The sequence below is a fragment of the Trichosurus vulpecula genome, chromosome 9 (genome assembly GCF_011100635.1).
Source record: "Trichosurus vulpecula isolate mTriVul1 chromosome 9, mTriVul1.pri, whole genome shotgun sequence".
Lineage (NCBI taxonomy): Eukaryota > Metazoa > Chordata > Mammalia > Diprotodontia > Phalangeridae > Trichosurus > Trichosurus vulpecula.
Window position 1 is genome coordinate 92,343,996 of NC_050581.1, and position 11,393 is coordinate 92,355,388.

General features: G+C 39.1%; 1 pseudogene; it reads right to left on the reverse strand.

The window, feature by feature from the left end:
* Window positions 1-1,162: 1,162 nt before the first annotated feature.
* Window positions 1,163-1,937, reverse strand: LOC118831979 (annotated as a pseudogene).
* Window positions 1,938-11,393: the final 9,456 nt, after the last annotated feature.

The window sequence follows — 11,393 nt, forward strand, 5'->3', positions numbered from 1 at the left end:
ACTATGCCACCTAACTGTCCCACCCCCCTTTTAAAATAATGATGGTAGACTCAGATTCCATCTACCTCAGACGGAATCTGGCCCACTTGTGAAATGAGCATCACAAATGGTGATATTTCTTAAGACTACCCATTATGGCAAATCTGTAATAAACTTTGTTTCTCTTTGGCTGTGAAAAAAATAATTATGGTAATGTTTATGATGACAAATACGTTCATAACAGTTTATGGTTTGCTAACACTTGCCACATCCATTTTATTTGTTTGTTTTGAAGAGGCGGAAATTGGGGTCATATAGTTAGTAAGTGTCTGAGGTCAGATTTGCACTCAGGTCCTCCTGACTCAAGGGTCCATGATCTATCCACTGTAACACCTAAATATGTGCACTTACATACACACATAGAGCATGTTCAAAACTGGACTCACTATCTTTCATGTAAAACTATCTCTTCTTTTTAGTTCCCTATTGCTACTGAGGGAACAACCATACTGCTGGTCACCCAGGTTCTCAACCTACTGGTCATCCTCAACTCCTCACCTGTCTTTCCCAATCTGTTGCCAAATCCTATTAATTCTGCCCTCAAAACATTTCTCACATATACCCTTTATCTTCTCTGACATGAGGACTACCCTGCTGCAGGCCCGCATTACTGCATACCTCGAATATTGCAATAGACTGCTGGTCGGTCTCTCTCTGTCTGACATTGCTACCACTCCAATCTGTCTTCTACTCAGCTCCCAAAATGATCTTCCTAGAGTGCAGATCTGATCATATCACTCCCCCTCTTTTGTTCAATAAACTCTAATGGCTCCCTATTACCTCCAAGATGAAATAGGAAATGCTCTGTATTTTAAAGCACTTCAAAAATTTGCCCCCTCCTACTTTCCAATCATCTTGTATCTTATTTCCTTCTTATATATTCTTTAATCTAGCAACACTGAACTCCTTGCATCCTCCATCAGACAGGAAACTATCATCCCATTTCTGATAGTGCCTGGAACATAGCAGGTATTTAATAAATGTTTTTTGACTTGACTTTTGAAATCAAAGCTTGGTTCTTTTTTTGTTTTTTTTCTTACAAAAATGTTTATTGTTCAGGCTTCCTTGGTAGATCTTGCCCTGTCTTCCTCCACTCTTCCCACTGGTCTGCTTCCTCCTAGAATTAGGGGAATGCCTTCTTGGCTTCTTCAGCTGTGTTTTCCTGGGGGTACAGGTCTGTGAAGAGAGCTGGCAGCCAGTAATGTGCTTCCCCTGGAGCCTGCAGGTCCAGCCAGGTCAGCCCTTCTTTTAGTAGGTGCTCCAGCACTTGCTGAGCTCTCTCTGTCTCCCATTTGAGACTTGGTTTGACCTCACTGACTGTCACATAACCATTTTTCCCTGCTAGCTGCAGCACCACAGTATGATCCATGTTGAGCTCAGCTGGAACTTACTGGAACAGGTAAGTGCCTCCCACAGGAATGGTGCTGAAGCCAGTGCCCAGGGCCTTCAGTTTCTTGATAGCTCAGATGAGGTCTTCTTGGCTGACATTCTGAGCAAACTTGCTCCTTCCCTTCAACACCTGCTGGTGTAGTTCCTCCAGAGTAATCAGACGTCCATTCCAAAGCTTCAGTACCAGGCACACCTCAATAATCTGAACACCCAGCTCATAATAAAAGCCTCCAAAGCCCGGCATCTCAGGCCAAAATCCTTTTCCAGAGGCCAAAGGGTCAAGCCCCGTGGTGGCACACGTCTTGAAACTGTAACCAGAACTGAGGATTCTTCTGGATTTCTTGCTGTGTTTACAGGCAAATTCTTCCAAGTTGGTCTTGAACATGTCCAGCTGTTTTGTCATCTGGGCCAGCTGGTCCTTGGCCAGGACAGTGCCCCGTTCCTTATTATCTGGCCTCAGCCAGCTTCTTCTTGGCGATGGCATCGGCACCCACCCGGCAGCAGTACATCCCTGCCTCCTGCCACCCCTGGCAGTCCCCGCTCGGGGGCTCCTCAGTGAGCTGCTCAACCAGGAAGTCTTGGTTCTAATTATATTGATAATTGTTATGACTTCATGTTATCACAAGCTAATAGCTAGAGGAACAACATACACTAAGGAGAAAGTTAATCATTAACTACAGGGATATAAATTCTTGCTTCAAATAATCTTCATAACATCCTGGGCAGGGGGTGGGTGTGGGTAGGGAGGGACACAGACTTTTTAACAAAACTGTTTTGATGGTCATTATTTTTACTTTATGTTACTGTGAAGAGCTCAATATAGGAATTATAGAACTAAAATCTGTCATTTTCTTGTTGTTTGCTTGTACTCAGATTATTGGTATTATCTTCAATCTTTCAGGAATCTTTTAAGCTAATTGTCCATATTGCAAATGTTAGTCCAATTAAAACTAGATAATATAATTGAAAAGTTCAGTTAACTTGATACATATAAACCGCAGTGCATTACAGTTTCCTGAAAATAAATGAACAAGAGAGGCCACCATTCTCAATCCCACTAGGTTTTAAACTCCTATTCTACCCTCAGGATATCTTGTCCACCATATGTTACAAATGACCTGACATAATGACTAAGCGAGGGTGCCATTGTCAATATGTGTGTATGTATGTATATATATGTATATATGTGTTAGTAAAGCTATAACATTTTCTTCCTGTACCCTAATGTTGTACGCTGTTCTTTGGAGATCATTGAAAGTACTTTCCAAGATTATAACCTTGTCAGAGAAAGTGGCACCAGCCATGTAGTTTGCCTCATTGGTGACTCCAAGTTTGGGATCTGGTCCTTTATATCCCTGTCTTGGTTTTTCTGGCTTCCTTCAAGTCTCAGCTAAAATCTCATTTTCCAAGAAAAGACTCTCTTGTTCCCTTTTAATGCTATATCCTTCCTTCTATTTACTAGCTCCAATTTATCCTATACATATCTCATTTATACATAGTTGCTTTCATGTCATCTCCCCCAGTAGACTGAGCTCCTAGAAAGAACAGTTATCTCCAGTGCTTAGCATGCTGCCTTTAGAGCGGGTACTTAATAAAATTGCATTTACTGGTTGGCTGATGAGTTAAATAAATGAGATTTCCTAGGTAAGAGGATCTCAGAATCTAGACTTATACCAGAAGAATAATATTTCTGGGGTAGTACCTGGTACTGGTCTGTGATTTGGAGATTGCCTCCAGAATAATCTCAAATTCAAAAGTTCAAAGAGCTGGACATTTAAAGAAGAGAAGACATCCTCATAAGCAACCTTTTTGGCAAAAGAAAAATCACCCTTAGGCTCTCTACAGCTGAAGAACAAAGGTCAGCCCATGATAGGTGGCAAGGAATAAGGGAGAAGAGATTAAGCTCTTTCTATCCATGAAACCCCCCTTCACTATCCCACACACATTTCCTGTGTGTTTTGCAGACAAGACAAATCTGAGGGAAAGGGGATCTTCCTTTACAATAATGGCAAAGTTGTGTTGACTCTCTGGGCTGAATCTAAATCACAACACTATAATACTTGGGGAACTGAGTCAGATCCAGTAGGAAAATGGAACAGACCAGAATGTCGAGATCATCATTTTAAATTTCTTTCTTGGGTCAGCTAGGTGGCACAGTGAATAGAGCACTGGCCCTGGAGTCAGTAGAAGCTGAGTTCAAATCCAGCCTCAGACACTTGACATTTATTAGCTGTGCGATCCTGGGTGAGTTATTTAACCCTGATTACTTCTCAATAAATAAATAAATAAAGTTTCAAAAAGGATTCTAAGGGAGACATTCATGGGTTGTTTGATAACTTTTCCCATTATCTTTATATGTTTATGGGCTCTTTTGAGACCTTTTCACCTTATATATTATTATCTGTTGGGAGAAATAAAAGCTAGTATTATATTTAGTGTCTCTACATGGGCCAGGAATCATTTTGTTGATGTTTGAGGAAACCTAGACATGCAGGTTCTATCTGTACTGTATTCGAAAACTCTTATCAAATACATGTATCTCCCAGGGTATTGTAATGTAAGCTCCTGGAGGGCAAGGGTTATTTCAGTTTTGTCTTTGTATCTCTAGCACCTTGCAGAGTGCCTTGCACACACCAAGCATGTAATAGATGCTTGTTGAATTGAATTCAATCAAATGAGCACTTAATTCTCTGCTGTGACTGACAAGCTTTACTTGTGATGCAGTACAATTTCTGATTTTGCCAGAGCTTTTTTTAACTGCTCTGAAGAAATTGTCAAAAAAGTCAAATGTCACTCATTTCCCCTCTCATTTCACACATCACTAATACCAACTGTGGAGCAAAGAAGAAGGAAAAGTCTATGGGTATAAATGCTTAATTTTTAGGAATCTAAAAATGCAAATGCTCTCCTATATTCCAACTTAATAAAAATGAAACAAAATACACTTGAGATTAAGTTTCATTTCAAGAAAGATTTCAAAAACAAAACAAAACCTCAAACCCTGGACTTTGGTGGTTTGTTTTTCTTTGGGAGGAGATGTGGGAGGATTAATGATTAGGACACAGAAGTAGAAAATATCTTTTCTGTGGATCTCAGAGTAAACTCACTGAGGAGCAGGGATTGGTGAGTTTTTGTCTTTTTGCCTCTATCCCCAGTGCATAGCATGTTACCTGGCATATGATAGACACTTAATAAATGCTTCCTAATTGATTGATCTTTTCTTATGATACTGTTCTATTGCACTGTTACTGGCACCCACGCACTCCTGCCTCTTGTGAATTCCTTGACTTATTCCACTTTATAAAGGAAAAAAAAATCAAGGAAAATACTTTCTCCTATATTTTTTTCTGTTTTGGAACATTAAGCATTGTGCTGCCAGTGGTTTCTCTAACTACAATAATCCCTACTTTTGCCAGATCAACAAAGAGTTGAATTTAAGGAGCAACTGACTTCTAGGAAAAAAAATCTGAAGAGAATTTGCAATCTGAACTTAATTCCCCATTCTTACCCTCTTATCTCTCCTATGTCTTTTATTTGTTTCTTGCCCTACTGCCTGTGACTTAGGGCAGTCAGTTAGCCAATGAACCCTTTGGGAAGGTATAAACCATGAACTGGAGCTGAAACAACTGTCTAATTCTTCTTCACTTGTACCAAAGGCCCCAATGTAAACCATAAAAGGGAAGGAAATTCTAGACGTAAACATTACCTTTCATCATTTACAAATATTTTTTTCCTGTTTCTCACTATCTCTTCCTTATTGTCATACTCTTTTTTTTTAAAGGCAGTACTTTATTGTTAGCTTACTTGATTCTCATTTTTCTGGTTTTGTTAAACAAAGGATAAAATAAAAGGTGAGCTTCCTTCACCTTCAATTTACCTAAATGTCATTTGCAAGGGTTCTGGGAAGTCAAGTCTAGTCCAACTTAAGCCTAAAGCAGTAATACCCTCAACAGCATCCCCCATAAATGTAACCTGCTGCTTCCTTTTAACACCTGTTGAGAAGTGAGACAGTGCAATGGAAAGAGCAAAGAATATGGACAAAATACTTGGGTTAAAATCCCAGCTGAGACATTTATTACTGGGGTATAATTTGGGGTAATTCACTTCTCTCTGTGCCTCAATTTTCCCATGCCAAAATTAGGATATTATAATAGATGTAACCCCTTTCATCTCTAAATCCTAAGACTCCTTCCTCATTCCCTCCCAATGATGGGGAGCTTAATATAATACTTGTTCAAAGTAGTTGATGGGCAGCTCTGAATATTAGAATGTTTTTCAATGAAGGATTTATGGAAAGATATTGGCAAGAATTGAAAAGGATGAGAAGGCATATGTAGGGGTTGGATCTCACATTTGCAGAGGGAGACCTACATAGATGAGACGATATCCAACAAGGTGTGGTTGTATGACTCTGAATACAGTAGAGTAAGCCATTGTATACATTTTTTAAATGTTTTAGGCTAATGAGAATATAGAAGTGCTTTTCTCATAAATTATTGCCGACAGTTGAGGTGATTAAAGCGCCTACATTGATTGCAGGCATTAATCTCCACAACTTTCTTCAAATCTAATTTAATTACACACAGGTGTACATTTCTTTTTAATTTATTAGCTTTGTCAGTAACCAAGTTGCACTATTTGATTCTGCTGCTTAGGAATATTGAAAAAAAAAAAGTATCTCTGCCTATGTACCCTGCCCAACTTACACTACAGATAAAAGGCCCCGAAATATTGGATTTCTTTGAGATTATTGTAATTTTTAAACTTATTCTAGTGGACTGTTGAATATAAATGTTAGAAATAGTTTTAATGCTATTCAAATGGTGTTCAAGTGGGGAGGGGCATCTAGGACAGCTGAAGATAATTTTGTAAAAAATCTGTTTTGGAGTAGCCTTTTAAGAGGTACCTAAAGTGCTAACATGTATGATATTTAACAGCACCCCCCCCCCACAAAAGACAATCAAATCAGAAAGCATATAGTGCCTGTGCTAGGTGTTGGAGATGCATATGCAAAAGCAAGAGGAGGAACTCTTTTCCTTTACCTGTCATGTTGCATTTATTTGCTGGGAGTGTGATTAAGTGGATAACACCCCTGATCCTCAGCAAACTAAGTTGAAAGATGCTTTCTGTTTCCTTATAGAAGAGGGAGTGAAAAATCAACATAACGCTACCTGCCTAAGCCTGAAGTTAAATTATAGAGAAAGTTTTGTCACAATCATAGGATGGTAGAGTCAGGGCTGGAAAGGACCTTAAAATTGAACTAGTCCAAAACCTTATATTCTACGTATGAAGAAACTGAGGTACAAAGGGGCTTAGTCATTTGCTCAAGGCCACAAAGATTTTGGACGTAGACTCAAGGTCCTCTCACTCCAAATCAAGTAGTCTTTCCACTCTTCTATGCTTCCTCCATGAGATGGAGAATGTTCTGCTATTGAGCTATGGTGTTTTACATGTGTGTGGATATGGTCACATGCAAACTAATCTCCAGAACTTTGAATACATCACCAACTCTCAGAAAATTCTCTTCTTCTCTAGGGAGACACCAAAGTGCTAACTCAGATATATGGTACAAGACCAAATTTGACAAAGGAACACTCATCACAGTCTACATACTTGGATTCCCTAATGGGGAAAGCCAGTGGAATCTTGCTCTGGGGCAATGCCAGAATGCAAGATTTTACAAATGAGTGACTGTGTAGCAAAGAGGTATAAATGGTGTTATCAGAGAAAAATATGACTAGAAAACAAAATGGGTTAGTCATTTAGTAAGAGTGTTGGATAAATAAATGATGGACAACCTAGATAACCAATGAGCATCGTATGCTCCACTGACATGTACACAATGCCAAGAATTGAGGCCTTCAAAGAAAAGTTAAGGACATCAAAAAAGGGGGTTTAAATATTATATTGAATAACCTAACCCTAACCCAAAGCAATGAAAAAAAAATGAAGAATAGGTTCACTTCTTGGTACAAACTTAACTAAATTGTTTTCCTTTTTTTTTTTTCCATTATGGTTTTTTGATGGAGGTAAGGTTTTCTTTGGGGGACCTGGGGGCAGTGTTGGTTTTCAAAGGGATAGGGTGGAATGTGACCATTGAAACATTTTTTTAATGAATAGAACAGGAGAAATTCAGAAGGAAACATAGATTAGCAGGACAGAGTTGAAAGTAGCATATAGAATCTATCCATCTATCTATGTCTGTCTGTCTGTCTATCTACCTACCTACCTACCTACCTATATCTAGCTTTGTCTATCTATAAATGCAAGCAGTATGAAATGGAGATTTGAGATTTCATATGAAATCCTCTTTTTTGTGCTCTGCTTTGTATGTGAAGATGTGTGTGTGTGCATGCGTGTATACATGCGTATATGTGTTTAAGATCAGAAAAAAATTAATTGAAAATAAGATACGTCTATTTTCTTGTGTTTTCCGTCTGGGACTGAAAGCTAAGAGAATGAAGAAAATACATCAAATTGTACTTGGGCCATTCATATCATAACAGTCACTGATGCAGAAGGTTGCAAACCTAGTCAGCTACTACAGGATATGCACCATTCTGCTACATAAAATTACTGAGCTTCCCGTGATTCCCCTGTTGTGGCTGTTTATTGGTCCACTGAGTAAAGCATTTAGAGTTGTAGCATATTTCATCTCTGAAATAAATGCATGCCGTAGTTAGAGCATGTGAAAATGGAAATGGCTTTAGGCATTGATTATTTCCATGCTTGAAAGGATGGTACACAGGAAGCAAACACAATGTCCCTCCCAATCAGGGTGAAAAATGGTCCCACATTCAACTCACCAGCTCCAGCTCTTTCCTCTGGATCACTTCATAAAATCTGGCCTAGTAAAATCTCTGGAATGAATGAATAGCTGACAAAGGAATGAATCTTATTCCTGGCACTGATTTCATCCAACCGGCCTTCAGAAACGGTACATATTAAAATGATTTCAAACAAACATCCAGTGAAAGACAAATATAAAAAGGAATTAATACTCTCACTCTTGAGCAAGAAAAAATGCATAGAGCTTGCAATTTTTATTCATTTGTTTAAGTGAGGGTAGCCAAATCAATTTGCTCCCCATCACCAATGGGTGTCATTGTTACACATGATAAAACCCCCATTTTAAATACATGCTAAGGAAATCAACCTGCTTCAGGAGCAATTTCCCTTCATATCATTATTTGGGATGTAAGAGGTTCCCACTGTCAATTTGTATTATTCTTTCTGTCAGGTGATAAGGACAATAGGTTGGGTTCCCTGAGAAGCAATGATAGGAGATTTAATTATGGTTTTAAATGGATGTATGATTGCATGCTCAATATCATGCCAACCCCTGTAGAGTGGGAAGGAGAATTATTCTAAAGAAATACCTGGAAAGGGAAGCTGGTGAAGCTTTCATTTTGGAAAGCTTGTGTTATCAAGGTGAAACACCTGAAATTGGAAAGTTATCCACTCATTGTTTGCCTTTAATTTTTTTTTAAAACACTTTCATTTCAGATGGATGTCATTTGCTTGCTTTGGTAATCTAATTCTTCTGATTATTTTATTTTGTTTTGCTTTAGCCAATATGCACAGTGGGTGAAAGCAGGATGACAAAGTAGCAATCCTTTAGAAGTTGTACAAGGGATGTTAGCAAAAAAAAAAAAAGACTGAGGAGAAAAAGGAATAGAAAAAAAGATGAACTAGTCACATATTGAGAACAAAGGACTACTGATAGCCCACAAGCAATGGCAAGAGATCATGAGGAAGGACCTCAGACCATTGGGTCCTCTTCCTTATTTCTGTGTTGGAATTCATCAATACATACATATAAAACCTTCACAGAATAGGCATGCATAGATATGAGAACATTCTGGGGCAGCTCAGACTGCTGGCAAGAGCTGATTGTTAAATTTTTAGTGTGATAATTTATTCCTTGGAAATCCACAATCTCTACAAATCAGAGGTTGATTTGTTGATTTTTGGATAACTGAGATTTAAGAAAGTGATAGAGAAAACTATTAGAAATGGAGATTAAACTTCAAAATATGTCATGCATACTTTTTAAAATTTTATTTTATGGAGAGAGTTGGTTTTGAAACTAGCACATAATTGCATGGTACATTTCTATGTGTATCAAGAGAGAGAACTTTCATTTGTAGTAGTTCTGAACTCTAATTTAAAGTTTTTCCTTCCTTTTTTTGGGGGGGGGGGCGTGGTGAATGGGAGAAAGACTGGAGACATGACTTGTTTAAACAATCTGATTAATTGTGAATCCCTAATAGCAAGGAATACCAAGCTGTTTGGGGTCCTAATGATCAGTTTCCTATTTCACATCTCCCATTTCTGGAAGAGTATTATGTTTTGACACTCATCAGGCCTTCAGAGAAAATACAGGAAAAATAGTAGTGCTGCCTCCAGGGCCCAGAAATGCTTTCTGCTGACTGCCAAAGAGAGGACCACTGAAACTGAGACTGAGTTTTGTTCTGTGCCTTTTGAACCTTGAACTTTCTGCTACAGCATTTGACAAGAGTACTAAATCTGTTGGTAGCCTCCGATTTGTCCCACTATGGGGATATTAGTCCCTTAACCATAGAACTGAAACCACCTATTCATTTCCCATAGACCTTTGGACAGTGACCAGATGGCAGTACGATTCAGTTACTATACACCTCCATTTGAACTGAGACTCTGCTGTGAAAAACTTAGTATCATGTTTCCCTATACCATATGTTCGTCTTTTGTTAATTTTCTTCATAATTCGTAAAATATTAACCTGAATTCAATTATTATTGATATTTAGGAACAATGACAGAATCTAATTCAGTACACCTTATTCCTTCTTTACATATTTTCTCTTATTCTCATCCAAGCAAGAGTAGAATAGTTGAAAGGATATTAAATGTATAGTCATAAGTCCTGTACATGTACCTCAGCTCTGGCATTTATTGTCTTCCAGAATGAATAGAGAGTATGAAAGACTTATGTATATTGTGGGGGTAGATTTGCTACTTCTTTTGGCTTTTTTCTCCTCTTCAGGAAACTTAGAAAAATGTCAGATTGATTTATTATTTGTTAACCTGAAGTTTACAGTATCGAGTCCTCCACTTCTCCAATATTAAAAAATAGAAATATTACTATGTAAGCTCATAGTACTGTGGGGTAATTACTGTGTAAACCTCAAAATTTTAGGGGGGAAAATCTGGAGAATAAGTAGATGAGGGTGACTAGAATGGTGAAGCTCCTGAATACCATGCCATCTAAAGACTGGTTGGGGGGCAGAGCCAACTGAGAAGCGACTGAGAAGCAGGGACTTGCCTAAAGCTCTCCCCCAGGAGCCTCCAAAGACCTATAAAAATGGCTCTAAACAAATTCTAGGACTGCAGAACACATGAAATAGCAGAGGAAAACAGGGCTCCAGCCAAGGACAGCCTGGATGGACGCTGGGTAAGGTCTATTGCACTGAGCTAGGAGCAGAGCAGAGACCAGCATGGGCTGTGCCTGGACCAACCAGACCCAAGAGTTGGGCAGAAGAGGCTGTAGTGCCTTGAGTCAGTGAGCTATGGTAGTTACCAGACTTCTTAACCCACAAACACCAAAGAAAACAGAGAAGGTTAGTGGGAAAAACTGCAGGGACTGAGTGAAAGGAGTTTGCAGTCGGCCACCACCCTGGGGCAGCAGAGGTGGTGCAGCTCTTAGGCTGCTTACAGAGCTAAAGCTGCAATTGCTTCCAGCCCCAGACTCACCTGGTGGGAGGAATTAAATGGCAGATCAGAGCAGGAGTGCAGAGCCTGCTTAGATCTGAGTCGCAGTACAGGTTGGCAGTTCTTTGGGGAGAAGGAGGGCTGGTGTGGCAGAGCTTGCTGTGTAGAGATAGCTCTGAAAACAACAGCACAGCCCCTTAAGCTTGTCACAAAGTACTCTACTCTACAAGCAGTCATACCCTGCTGAAAAACTCAAGGGTCAAGTGGTTAGCC